Source organism: Pseudophryne corroboree, chromosome 4 (genome assembly GCF_028390025.1).
Source record: "Pseudophryne corroboree isolate aPseCor3 chromosome 4, aPseCor3.hap2, whole genome shotgun sequence".
Lineage (NCBI taxonomy): Eukaryota > Metazoa > Chordata > Amphibia > Anura > Myobatrachidae > Pseudophryne > Pseudophryne corroboree.
The window spans coordinates 2942410-2956839 of NC_086447.1; positions in this window are offsets into that span (position 1 = coordinate 2942410).

The window sequence follows — 14430 nt, forward strand, 5'->3', positions numbered from 1 at the left end:
TCTGTCTGTGAGTTCATTTGTTTTGCATCCCTCACCGTTCAGACACCAGTACATTCCTGCTGGCACTGGTGTGCATAACAGACACTCCCAGGACAGGTTACTGACTGGTTAGTGATTTATGGCCCTCATTCCGAGTTGTTCGCTCTGTAATTTTCTTCGCATCGCATCGATTTTCCGCTAATTGCGCATGCGCAATGTTCGCACTGCGACTGCGCCAAGTAAATTTGCTAAGAAGTTTGGTATTTTACTCACGGCATTACGAGGTTTTTTCTTCGTACTGGAGATCGGAGTGTGATTGACAGGAAGTGGATGTTTCTGGGCGGAAACTGTCCGTTTTATGGGTGTGTGTGAAAAAACGCTACCGTTTCTGGGAAAAATGCGGGAGTGGCTGGAGAAACGGGGGAGTGTCTGGGCGAACGCTGGGTGTGTTTGTGACATCAAACCAGGAACGACAAGCACTGAACTGATCGCACTGGCAGAGTAAGTCTCGAGCTACTCAGAAACTGCACAGAAAAATCTTTTCGCAATATTGCGAATACTTCGTTCGCATTTGTGCTAAGCTAAGATACACTCCCAGAGGGCGGCGGCTTAGCGTGTGTAATGCTGCGAAAAGCGGCTAGCGAGCGAACAACTCGGAATGAGGGCCTATATTTTGTTCTCCCTAGAGGGGAACATGACGGATGTGACACGACAGTGTGAGTTATGGTGATTGCGGATATCTGTTATCATTATCGTATGGATCGTATTCAGCTGGGACGCCAGCCGCTGTCTCTGCCATATCTGAAGGAATATATGACGTATATATCGGCACCATATGCTGTATCGTCATGACAAATTGCTCCTATCGGTTAATGTGTACCCACTATTGCGCGCTCCTGCAGGTCCTATGCGACGTCTTACAGTCGGCGTACAGCCTAACCGGAAGATATCGCATGCGATCTGGTGTTTTGTGACAAAGAATGGAACAGTGATCATTCTGGCATTACCTGTGTACCCAGCCCTAATGTTGTGTGATTATGTGTTTATGTCTATGTCCTCACACACATGCCTCACACACACGCCTCACACACATGCCTCACACACACGCCTCACACATATGCCTCACACACACGCCTCACACACACGCCTCACACACATGCCTCACCCACACGCCTCACCCACATGCCTCACCCACATGCCTCACCCACATGCCTCACCCACACGCCTCCCACACATGCCTCACCCACATGCCTCACCCACACGCCTCCCACACATGCCTCACAGACACGCCTCACCCACCCAAGGAAAAATGAAAAAAAAAAAAAAAATGAAAAAAAGGGGGTCGCTATACCCCAGGAGGGCACACAAGCCAGTAGATCACTCTGGCATTCGGATTTGTGCCACTATATATATATATATATATATATATATATATATAGAGAGAGAGAGAGACACACACACACACACACACACACACACACACACACACACACACACACTTGAGATATTATAGCCTTTTAGAAATATTTCAATTTCATAATATTCCAGTTACATGTGAGCACCACAGATAATAATTCACACATTGGTGGTCATTCCGAGTTGTTCGCTCGGTAATTTTCTTCGCATCGCAGCGATTTTCTGCTTATTGCGCATGCGCAATGTTCGCACTGCGACTGCACCAAGTAAATTTGCTATGCAGTTAGGAATTTTACTCACGGCATTACGAGGTTTTTTCTTCGTTCTGGAGATCGGAGTGTGATTGACAGGAAGTGGGTGTTTCTGGGCGGAAACTGGCCGTTTTATGGGAGTGTGTGAAAAAACGCTACAGTTTCTGGGAAAAACGTGGGAGTGGCTGGAGAAACGGAGGAGTGTCTGGGCGAACGCTGGGTGTGTTTGTGACGTCAAACCAGGAACGACAAGCACAGAACTGATCGCACTGGCAGAGTAAGTCTCGAGCTACTCAGAAACTGCACAGAGAAGTCTTTTCGCAATATTGCAAATTTTTTGTTCGCAATTTTGATATGCTAAGATTCACTCCCAGTAGGCGGCGGCTTAGCGTGTGCAAAGCTGCTAAAAGCAGCTTGCGAGCGAACAACTTGGAATGAGGGCCATTGTAATGAATATTTAATATGAGCTATTACTTTAGATCTATATATTACGGCCCCTTTTCTGTAATCTGACCCCACACCCCGGCCAATACATATCAGTACTGCAAGGCCTGGCGCCGTGGGATGCCGACGGGCTCATCCTTTATTATCCCCGCGCCCGTCATCCTGCTATAACCACAGCAGCTGTGTGTGTGTCTGTGCGTGTATATGTGTGTATGTGTATGTGGGTGTGTGTGTGTATGTGTGTGTGTCTGTGTCTATGTGTGTATCTCTGTGTGTTTGTGTCTGTGTGTGTATGTGTATATGTTTGTGTGTGTGTATGTGTGTATATGAGTGTATGTGTGTGTATGTATATGTGTGTGTGTGTGTCTGTGTGTATATGTGTGTGTATATGTGTGTGTGTGTCTGTGTGTGTCTGTGTGTGTCTGTGTGTGTATATGTGTGTGTGTGGGTGTGTGTGTGTGTGTGGGGGGGGGGGGGTTCCACCTAATCCCCTTTGCTCTAATCCCAGCAGTGAATCAGCCCCCGGTATAATATTGCCGGCATTCATCCCCCCCCCCGGTTACAGCTTGTTCCCGCAGCCTCCTATGAGGCCGTACTCTTGGCTGCTAATAGTCCGGGTCCCCACAATGTCTGAGAGGCTCGAGGTCACCCCGACTCTCTCTGCTGCTGCTCTGCTTTCCTCCCACTCTCTGTGTCCTGCCGGGGCTTTGTTCCTGCTAATCGCTGCCCTCCTCTTCCTCCCCCTCTAATCAGTGCTCTTATTCCTCTCCCCGCCGTTCCCTCATTCTCCTTATATTTACATGTCATTACTGGTACAGCTGCTGCACCCACGTCTCTCCCTCTCTCTGGGCCAGATGTACTAAGCCTTGGAGAGAGATAAAGTACCAGCCAACCAGCAACTAACTCTCCTTTTTCTAGCACAGCCTGTAACCAGGGGTGTAGCGGGGGTGGCTCTGGTGGGGCACAAGTCCCGGGTGCCGAGAGGGCACGCTGCAGAACACCCCCCCTTCCCGCGGGCCACTGTACCAGCAGACGCAGAGAGGGCAGGCCAGAGGCGACAGCAGGAGACACTGACAGCCGGCACATGCCGGAGCTCTGCCGCCATCTTTATACATCGCACTGTCTGCTGGGTTACTCCTGTCCTGCCGCACCACTCTCTGGGGGTAATTCAGTCCTGATCGCTAGGCTGCGTTTTCGTACAGCCAAACTGCGTATACACCGCAATGCGCAAGCGCGACGGATGGGTACAAAGTGGATCGCCGGTCAGCTACGGGTTTGTGCGAAGGCTCTATTCGCACGGGCGTTTGCAAGGAGACTGACAGGAAGAAGGCGTTTGTGGGTGGTAACTGACCATTTTCTGGGAGTGGCTGGAAAAACGCAGGCGTGTCCAAGCGCTTGCAGGGCGGGTGTCTGACGTCAATTCCGGTTCTGAACACCCTGATGTGATCGCAGCGGCTGAGTAAGTCCTGGGCTGCGCAGAGACTGCACAAAATCAGTTTGTACCGCTCGGCTGCACATAGGAACGCACACTTACACAGTGAAGATACACTCCCCTATGGGTGGCGACTATCTGATCGCAGCGCCGCAAAAATCGCTGCCCAGCAATCAGGTCTGAATTACCCCCCCTGCCCCCACTGCTGCAGCACGTTTCTCTTTCCTGGAAGCTGCAGCACATTTTTCTACTTCCGATGCTGCAGCACCTCTTGTTGTCCCGGCTTCTGCAGAACCTCTCTCTGCCCCGGCTGCTGCAGCACTTCTCTCTAATTGATACTGGCAGTTCCAGGGTATTATTTTAATTTAAGCATTGGGGGATTATTAAAATTCAAGAGGGGGGGGGGAGGGGATTTTGGCGCATTATTTTAATTGAGAGATTGGGTGGGTTTCAGGTCTGTGGGGCTTTATTTTCATTGAGGAATTGATGGGTTATGAGGCCACTTTAGTCAGTGCATATATAGTAGGGGCCGGAGAACCCCTGGTGGCCACATGGACAAGGGTGGCCATGGCACTGAAGGGGTTAACCCCTAGTGCCCGGCACCATTAGGAGAACAATGGGCGCTTGGCGCCACTTTTAAACTGTGCACTGGCACTAGGCGCCATCTTTAAATCTATTGTAGTCACTAGGCGCCGGGTATTTAAATATGTAAAATGCTTTAAAATATGTTTTATGACGTGTTATAACATGTCCTATGTCACGCTCTAGGCACAGCGGTAGGATTGCACAGTTACAATGCATGGTCCCAGCACTTAGAGGGAATGTGTAAGTTATTTTGTTTCTGAAAGGCTTTGACACTTGTTCTCCAGCAACTTGTACATAGACAGTCATATGTTTGCCCAAATAGTTCTGAAAAGAACTCCAGCAATACGGCAGATGTTACAGCAGAATGACACTGGGATAATACACACAAAGGAGAAGATTGCTAAGATCCGAGATGATATGGTATGCTCTTCCTCAGCCAGTGACCTGCTCCGTTCTGTACCTGAACCCTCTGGCACTCTTTCTTCATTTGGTCCCACAAATGAAGATGAAGTATCATCACTCTTCTCATCCTGCTTCTCTACTACCTCTCCTCTTGATCCTTTACCCTCAGAAATAAGTAAAGCTCTGTCTCTGGTGCTCATCCCTACCTTAACTAACATCTGTAATCTCTCTCTCTCTACTGGTACTATTTTTCCTTCACTCTTCAAGCATGCAGTGATTACTCCCATTCTAAAAAAACAAAATTCTGACCCTAATGCTCTCTCAGCTCCCTTGTCTCTCTAAGCTACTTGAGAGACTTGCCTACACTCGACTCACACACTTTCTTAACTCATACACTTTGTTGGACCCACTTCAGTCAGGCTTCCGTTCCCAACATTCCACAGAGACGGCACTGACTAAAGTGGTTAATGATTTGGTCACTATGAAGTCTAAAGGCCACTACTCACTACTTATTCTTCTAGATCTATCTGCTGCATTTGACACTGTAGACCACTCTCTTCTCATACAGACACTACAATCCCTAGGTCTTCAGGACACAGCCCTTTCTTGGTTCTCATCCTACCTATCTAATCGCTCTTTCAGTGTTCACTTCTCTGAATCTACCTCCTCTTCTCTACCTCTCTCAGTTGGAGTACCGCAAGGTTCAGTCTTGGGTCCTCTGCTTTTCTCTATCTATACCTCATCTCTTGGTAAACTAATCAGCTCTTTTGGATTTCAGTACCATCTGTATGCAGATGATACTCAGATCTACCTATCCTCCCCTGACTTGTCCCTATCTGTACTGGGCCGTGTCACTGAATGCCTTTCTGCTATCTCATCCTGGATGACATCTCGCCACCTCAAACTTAATATTTCAAAGACAGAGTTAATTATATTTCCACCGGCCAATAGTAGTTTCCAACCTGATATCTCTATCACTGCTGATAACTCTGCAATCACCCCTACCCCACAAGCTCGCTGCCTAGGTGTCATCCTGACTCTGATCTGTCCTTTATCCCCACATTCACTCTGTCTCACAGTCATGTTACATACATCTAAAAAACATATCCAAAATACGACCATACCTTACACAAGACACAGTTAAAACTCTAATCCACGCTCTCATCATCTCCCGCATTGATTATTGTAATAGTCTCCTGACCGGTCTCCCCAAAACGAGACTCTCACCACTACAATCCATTCTGACTGCAGCTGTGAGGCTAATCTTCCTCGCTAGACGTTCATCGTCTGCAGATCCGCTCTGTCAGTCCCTCCATTGGTAACCGGTATTCTACCGTATTCAATATATAATACTATTACTCACACACAAGGCCATTAACCAAACTGCATCCAATGTATATCACTTCGCTTATCTCAAAATATCTCCCAACCCGACCTCTTCACAAGATCTGCGTCTCTCATCCACACTCATTACTCGCTCCCACTCACGATTGCAGGACTTTCATTGGGCTGCACCCACTCTGTGGAATGCCCTCCCATGCACAATAAGACTCTCCTCTAGTCTCCAAACCTTCAAGCGTTCCCTGAAAACTCACCTCTTTAGGCAAGCGTATCACATTCCAGAACCGCCCACATAACCTTCATAAACCTTCCTATCAAATTGCATCCACTCTGTACAGTCCACACATATCCTCACATGACTTCTCATTCTTCACTTTCCCTTCCCCCTGACCCTGATTCATCATTGCTGTGTGACCATATCATACAGCCCACCAAGAACTTCTGCAATCTGGCGGACATCTATGCAATAGGTAGCACCTATCCTTGTGTACACATGCCTATTTCCCTATAGATTGTAAGCTTGCGAGCAGGGCCCTCCTACCTCTATGACTGTCTGTTATTAACCAGTTTGTTATATCATTGTTATTTCCAATTGTAAAGCGCAACTGAATTTGCTGCACTATATAAGAAACTGTTAATAAATAAATATGTTAATTGTCCTAGCTAAAGCAGGGTGGCGATTAGCGTCCTTTTGGTAGGTAAACATTCTCTTTCAGGTACAAACGAAGGTTTGGAAAGAAGACTGCATCCAGCATCTCCTGTGGTGTGATAAGCCGAAACTGGTTATGCATGGAGACACAAGTGGCTTCTAAATCAGATTGTGTTTTATGAATGCAAACTAGTGGGTTTTGTGTAACAACAGTTTGATGTAACATTTCTTAGGCTGCATTATGTGTGATGCAGATTATGTTTAATTTACAGTATAAGAACGTTGTCTATGTGTGAGAGGGTGAATGCAATTAAAATACAAGTTACATTTACATTTGTGAAAGAGACAGGAACATGGTAATCAGATTGTGTTTGGGAAAGCCACTGGTTTGGTTATATATGAAGAGGAGCAGAACATTGCTTTATCTAATTCTTAACTTTTGAAATGTAACTTGTATTTATTTATATTTTCTGCGATAACCTGATTGGTTGGAGAAGACAGGGAGGGCTTACCCCCCTGTGGTACTGTGTGTAGAACTGAGATAAAAAGAGGAAGCCTGCGTGCCTCCAGTGTGTATTATACCATTTTCATTCTGCTGTAAACATCTGCTGTATTGCTGAGTTCTTTTCAGAACTATTTGGGCAAATAAAGATCTTCTGCCTAAAGACGACGCTTCATCTTGTGACCTGCAGGGCTAGGCGAAACCTAGCTCCATTCACTGGCTGTCCAGGGTGTAACCAGCGTCTCCAAGCTCCGCCTTCGGCCTGCTACCGTGCTGTGCTTGGGCAAGCAACGTTTGGGGATTTGTCAACACCTCCCAGGTGTGGTAAGGTGGCGTGTCGATGCATGCAGAGCAGAACCGTGGTTCCAAACGCCATGGCAGATTAGGAGTTTGGTGGTGGCATCATAAACCCACCCACAGCGCAGTGGGTGGAGTCAGTAACAGGCAGTTACTGATGGTAAGCGGGAATCCCCTATGTGGTCAAGTCCCGTGTGACCTAAACATCCATTCTGTGTACTGGGGTCGGGACGTGAAAGTGGTGAGGGCTTTCATACGGGACCGTCCGGTCACAATAGTGTTTTTAATTTATTTGAATTAAACAAGTAAATAGTAAAATACAGCTACTTCCATAGCGTCTCTACCGTGGTGTGATGTGTATAAGGGGGATCAACCATAGTGTAATGTGTATAAGGCGATCAACCATAGTGTAATGTGTATAAGGGGGATCAACCATAGTGTAATGTGTATAAGGGGATCAACCATAGTGTAATGTGTATAAGGGGATCAACCATAGTGTAATGTGTATAAGGGGATGAACCATAGTGTAATGTGTATAAGGGGATAAACCATAGTGTAATGTGTATAAGGCGATCAACCATAGTGTAATGTGTATAAGGGGGATCAACCATAGTGTAATGTGTATAAGGGGGATCAACCATAGTGTAATGTGTATAAGGGGGATCAACCATAGTGTAATGTGTATAAGGCGATCAACCATAGTGTAATGTGTATAAGGGGGATCAACCATAGTGTAATGTGTATAAGGCGATCAACCATAGTGTAATGTGTATAAGGGGGATCAACCATAGTGTAATGTGTATAAGGCGATCAACCATAGTGTAATGTGTATAAGGCGATCAACCATAGTGTAATGTATATAAGGGGATCAACCATAGTGTAATGTATATAAGGGGATCAACCATAGTGTAATGTGTATAAGGGGGATCAACCATAGTGTAATGTGTATAAGGCGATCAACCATAGTGTAATGTGTATGAGGGGCTCTAATAATAATGGACACTACTGTGCGGTGTAATATGAATAAGGGACACTACTGTGTGGTGTAATGTGAATAAGGGACACTACTGTGTGGTGTAATGTGAATAATGGACACTACTGTGTGGTGTAATGTGAATAAGGGACACTACTGTGTGGTGTAATGTGAATAAGGCACACTACTGTGTGGTGTAATGTGAATAAGGGACACTACTGTGTGGTGTAATGTGAATAAGGGACACTACTGTGCTGTGTAATGTGAATAATGGACACTACTGTGCTGTGTAATGTGAATAATGGACACTACTGTGCGGTGTAATGTGAATAATGGACACTACTGTGCTGTGTAATGTGAATAAGGGACACTACTGTGTGGTGTAATGTGAATAATGGACACTACTGTGTGGTGTAATGTGAATAATGGACACTACTGTGTGGTGTAATGTGAATAACGGACACTACTGTGCTGTGTAATGTGAATAATGGACACTACTGTGCGGTGTAATGTGAATAATGGACACTACTGTGCGGTGTAATGTGAATAATGGACACTACTGTGCGGTGTAATGTGACTGATGGACACTACTGTGCGGTGTAATGTGAATAATGGACACTACTGTGCGGTGTAATGTGAATAATGGACACTACTGTGCGGTGTAATGTGAATAATGGACACTACTGTGCGGTGTAATGTGAATAATGGACACTACTGTGCGGTGTAATGTGACTGATGGACACTACTGTGCGGTGTAATGTGAATAATGGACACTACTGTGCTGTGTAATGTGAATAAGGGACACTACTGTGCGGTGTAATGTGAATAATGGACACTACTGTGCGGTGTAATGTGAATAATGGACACTACTGTGCGGTGTAATGTGAATAATGGACACTACTGTGCGGTGCAATGTGAATTGCTGCTTTTCTGTGGCCTCGCACCTTCCCAATGAAGCCATTATTTATTATTTATTATTATTATTTATTATTTATTTATTTATATACATATTCTGCAGCGCTTTACAGAGTATATTCCGCCATTCACATCAGTTCCACACAAGTACAGAGAGAATATACAAACTCCACACAGTTAGGGGCATGGTGAGAATCAAAACCATGACCTTAGTTCTGTGAGGCAGTAATGCTAACCACTACACCGCCCGTGCTGCCATGCCCTTATATTGTTGTTGCAAGCCTTCCTTACTCACTCTCCATATTTTAAACATGGGGGGCACCCAAAGGAAACTTTCACCCCGATCTCCACAGGGTCTAGAACCGGCCCTGTCACCAATTTAGGATTTTTAAATATTGTTTCTTTTCAAATGTAACATGTCCCCACATGTTGGACAGGCCCCCAATTCAGTACAGGGCAGCGGGCACCAAAACATACCCCTGCTCCAGGCACCATGGCACCTAGCTACACCTCTGCCTGTGACATGACAGCTAGGAGCTGATTGGCTGGTACTTTATCTACGTCCAATTTATCTCTCTCCAAGGCTTGGAACATCTGTCCCTCTCTCTTCTTCCCTCTCTTTTCTCTCCCTCCCTATCTCTATTCCTCTCTCCCTCCCTGTCTCCTTCTTTCTCTCCCTCTCTCTTCTCTCCCTCCCTTTGCCTTTCTCCCTCCCTCACTCTGTCTCTCACTCTCCCTCCCTCTCTATCTCTATTCTTCTCTCCCTCCCTATCTCTATTCCTCTCTTCCTCTTCTCTCCCTCCCTATCTCTAGTCCTCTCTTCCTCCCTCCCTCTTCTCTCCCTCCCTATCTCTATTCCTCTCTTCCTCTTCTCTCCCTCCCTATCTCTAGTCCTCTCTCCCTCCCTATCTCTAGTCCTCTCTTCCTCCCTCCCTCTTCTCTCCCTCCCTATCTCTATTCCTCTCTTCCTCCCTCCCTCTTCTCTCCCTCCCTATCTCTATTCCTCTCTTCCTCTTCTCTCCCTCCCTATCTCTAGTCCTCTCTCCCTCCCTATCTCTAGTCCTCTCTTCCTCCCTCCCTCTTCTCTCCCTCCCTATCTCTATTCCTCTCTCCCTCCCTGTCTCCTTCTTTCTCTCCCTCCCTCCCCTCTCCCTCCCTCCCTCTTCTCTCCCTCCCTCTTCTCTCCCTCTCTCCCTCCCTCCCTCTTTTCTCCCTCCCTCTTCCCTCCCTCTGCTCTCCCTCCCTCCCTCTGCTCTCCCTCCCTCTGCTCTCCCTCCCTCTTCTCTCCCTCCCTCCCTCTTCTCTCCCTCCCTCACTCTGTCTCTCACTCTCCCTCCCTCTCTATCTCTATTCCTCTCTCCCTCCCTTCCTCTCTCCTTCTTTCTCTCTCTCCCTTCCTTTCCCTCTCTCTCCCTCTCTATTATTCTCTCTCCCACCCTTCCTCTTTCCCTCTCTCCATCCCTTTCCATCCCTTTCTATCCCCCTCTCTCTCCCTCCCTCTCAGTCTGTCTCTTTCTCCCTCCATTCCTCCCTCTCCCCCTCCCTCTTTACCTCTCCCTCTCTTCCTTCCTCTCTATCTTCCACTCCCTTCCTCTCTCTCCAACCCTCCCTCTCTCCCTTCCTCTCTCTTTATCTGCCTCTCCCACTCCCTTACTCTCTCCCCCTTTCTCTTTCTCCAACCCTCCCTCGCTCTCTCTTTATCTCCCTCTCCCACTCCCTTCCTCTCTCCCCCTTTCTCTCTCTCTCCCTCTCTCTCTCTCTCTCTCTCTCCCTCTTTACCTCTCTCCCTTCCTTCCTCTTCCTCCTTCTATCTTTCACTCCCTTCCTCTCTCCCCCTTTCTCTCTCTCCAACTCTCCCTCTCTTCCTTCCTTGCTCTCTCTTTATCTCCCTCTTCCACTCCCTTACTCTCTCCCCCTTTCTCTTTCTCCAACCCTCCCTCGCTCTCTCTTTATCTCCCTCTCCCACTCCCTTCCTCTCTCCCCCTTTCTCTCTCTCTTTCTCTCTCTCCCTCTTTCTCTCTCTCCCTCCCTCTTTACCTCTCTCCCTTCCTTCCTCTCTCCCTCCCTCTATCTTTCACTCCCTTCCTCTCTCCCCCTTTCTCTCTCTCCAACCCTCCCTCTCTTCCTTCCTTCCTTCCTTGCTCTCTCTTTATCTCCCTCTCCCACACCCTTCCTCTCTCTTTCCCTCTGTCTCTCTCTCCCTCTCTGCATATTTTTAAATAGAGCAATTCAGAGAGATTGTGAAAGAAACACATATGAGGTGGTGGCATTAACATGGGCATTACAGTGTGAGACATAATATGGTGTTATTGGCATAACAGTGTGAGACATGATGTGGTGTTATTGGCATTACAGTGTGAGATAATGTGGTGTTATTGGCATTACAGTGTGATGCATAATGTGGTGTTATTGGCATTACTGTGTGAGATATAATGTGGTGTTATTGGCATTACAGTGTAAGACATAATATGGTGTTATTGGCATTACAGTGTGAGACATGATGTGGTGTTATTGGCATTACAGTGTGAGGCATAATGTGGTGTTATTGGCATTACAGTGTGAGACATAATGTGGTGTTATTGGCATTACAGTGTGAGATATAATGTGGTGTTATTGGCATTACAGTGTGAGACATAATGTGGTGTTATTGGCATTACAGTATGAGACATAATATGGTGTTATTGGCATTACAGTGTGAGACATAATATGGTGTTATTGGCATTACAGTGTGAGACATAATATGGTGTTATTGGCATTAATGTGTGAGACATAATGTGGTGTTATTGGCATTACAGTGTGAGATATAATGTGGTGTTATTGGTATTACAGTGTGAGACATAATATGGTGGTGTTGGCATTACAGTGTGAGATATAATGTGGTGTTATTGGCATTACAGTGTGAGACATAATGTGGTGTTATTGGCATTACAGTGTGAGACATAATGTGGTGTTATTGGCATTACAGTGTGAGACATAATATGGTGTTATTGGCATTACTGTGTGAGATATAATGTGGTGTTATTGGCATTACAGTGTGAGACAGAATGTGGTGTTATTGGCATTACAGTGTGAGACATAATGTGGTGTTATTGGCATTACAGTGTGAGACATAATATGGTGTTATTGGCATTACTGTGTGAGATATAATGTGGTGTTATTGGCATTACAGTGTGAGACAGAATGTGGTGTTATTGGCATTACAGTGTGAGACAGAATGTGGTGTTATTGGCATTACAGTGTGAGACAGAATATGGTGTTATTGGCATTACTGTGTGAGACATAATGTGGTGTTATTGGCATTACTGTGTGAGACAATGTGGTGTTATTGGCATTACAGTGTGAGGCATAATGTGGTGTTATTGGCATTACAGTGTGAGGCATAATGTGGTGTTATTGGCATTACAGTGTGAGACAGAATATGGTGTTATTGGCATTACAGTGTGAGACATAATATGGTGTTATCGGCATTACAGTGTGAGACATAATGTGGTGTTATTGGCATTACTGTGTGAGATATAATGTGGTGTTATTGTCATTACTGTGTGAGATATAATGTGGTGTTATTGGCATTACTGTGTGAGATATAATGTGGTGTTATTGGCATTACTGTGTGAGATATAATGTGGTGTTATTTGCATTACAGTGTGAGGCATAATGTGGTGTTATTGGCATTACTGTGTGAGATATAATGTGGTGTTATTGGCATTACAGTGTGAGATATAATGGGGTGCATTTTTTGGGAGACAAATTGGCTTTGGAAACAGCCCTGAAGTAGGGGCAAGCACTGGCACAGTAAAGGTTAAATAAGTACCCTGGTCCAATCACATGGGTTGGATGCGGACAACTGATTAAGCAGGGCAGCCTGGGAGGAGCCTTGTGGGAAGAAGGTGGAGGAGCTGAAGGAGAAAGTGGAGGTGCTGCACACATGCTGACCGAGGAGCAGAGCGGGAGCAGAGAATGGGTGTCACACACAGGGCCAGAGAGCAGAGCTGCAGAGCGGGAGCAGAGAATGGGTGTCACACACAGGGTCAGAGAGCAGAGCTGCAGAGCGGGAGCAGAGAATGGGTGTCACACACAGGGTCAGAGAGCAGAGCTGCAGAGCGGGAGCAGAGAATGGGTGTCATACACAGGGTCAGAGAGCAGCGCTGCAGAGCGGGAGCAGAGAATGGGTGTCACACACAGGGTCAGAGAGCAGCGCTGCAGAGCGGGAGCAGAGAATGGGTGTCATACACAGGGTCAGAGAGCAGCGCTGCAGAGCAGGAGCAGAGAATGGGTGTCATACACAGGGTCAGAGAGCAGCACTGCAGAGCGGGAGCAGAGAATGGGTGTCACACACAGGGTCAGAGAGCAGAGCTGCAGAGCGGGAGCAGAGAATGGGTGTCACACACAGGGTCAGAGAGCAGCGCTGCAGAGCGGGAGCAGAGAATGGGTGTCACACAAAGGGTCAGAGAGCAGAGCTGCAGAGCGGGAGCAGAGAATGGGTGTCACACAAAGGGTCAGAGAGCAGAGCTGCAGAGCGGGAGCAGAGAATGGGTGTCATACACAGGGTCAGAGAGCAGCGCTGCAGAGCGGGAGCAGAGAATGGGTGTCACACACAGGGTCAGAGAGCAGCGCTGCAGAGCGGGAGCAGAGAATGGGTGTCATACACAGGGTCAGAGAGCAGAGCTGCAGAGCGGGAGCAGAGAATGGGTGTCACACACAGGGTCAGAGAGCAGAGCTGCAGAGCGGGAGCAGAGAATGGGTGTCATACACAGGGTCAGAGAGCAGAGCTGCAGAGCGGGAGCAGAGAATGGGTGTCATACACAGGGTCAGAGAGCAGCGCTGCAGAGCGGGAGCAGAGAATGGGTGTCATACACAGGGTCAGAGAGCAGCGCTGCAGAGCGGGAGCAGAGAATGGGTGTCACACACAGGGTCAGAGAGCAGCGCTGCAGAGCGGGAGTAGAGAATGGGTGTCACACACAGGGTCAGAGAGCAGAGCTGCAGAGCGGGAGCAGAGAACGGGTGTTATACACAGGGTCAGAGAGCAGCGCTGCAGAGCGGGAGCAGAGAATGGGTGTCACACACAGGGTCAGAGAGCAGCGCTGCAGAGCGGGAGCAGAGAATGGGTGTCATACACAGGGTCAGAGAGCAGCGCTGCAGAGCGGGAGCAGAGAATGGGTGTCACACACAGGGTCAGAGAGCAGAGCTGCAGAGCGGGAGCAGAGAATAGGTGTCATACACAGGGTCAGAGAGCAGCGCTGCAGA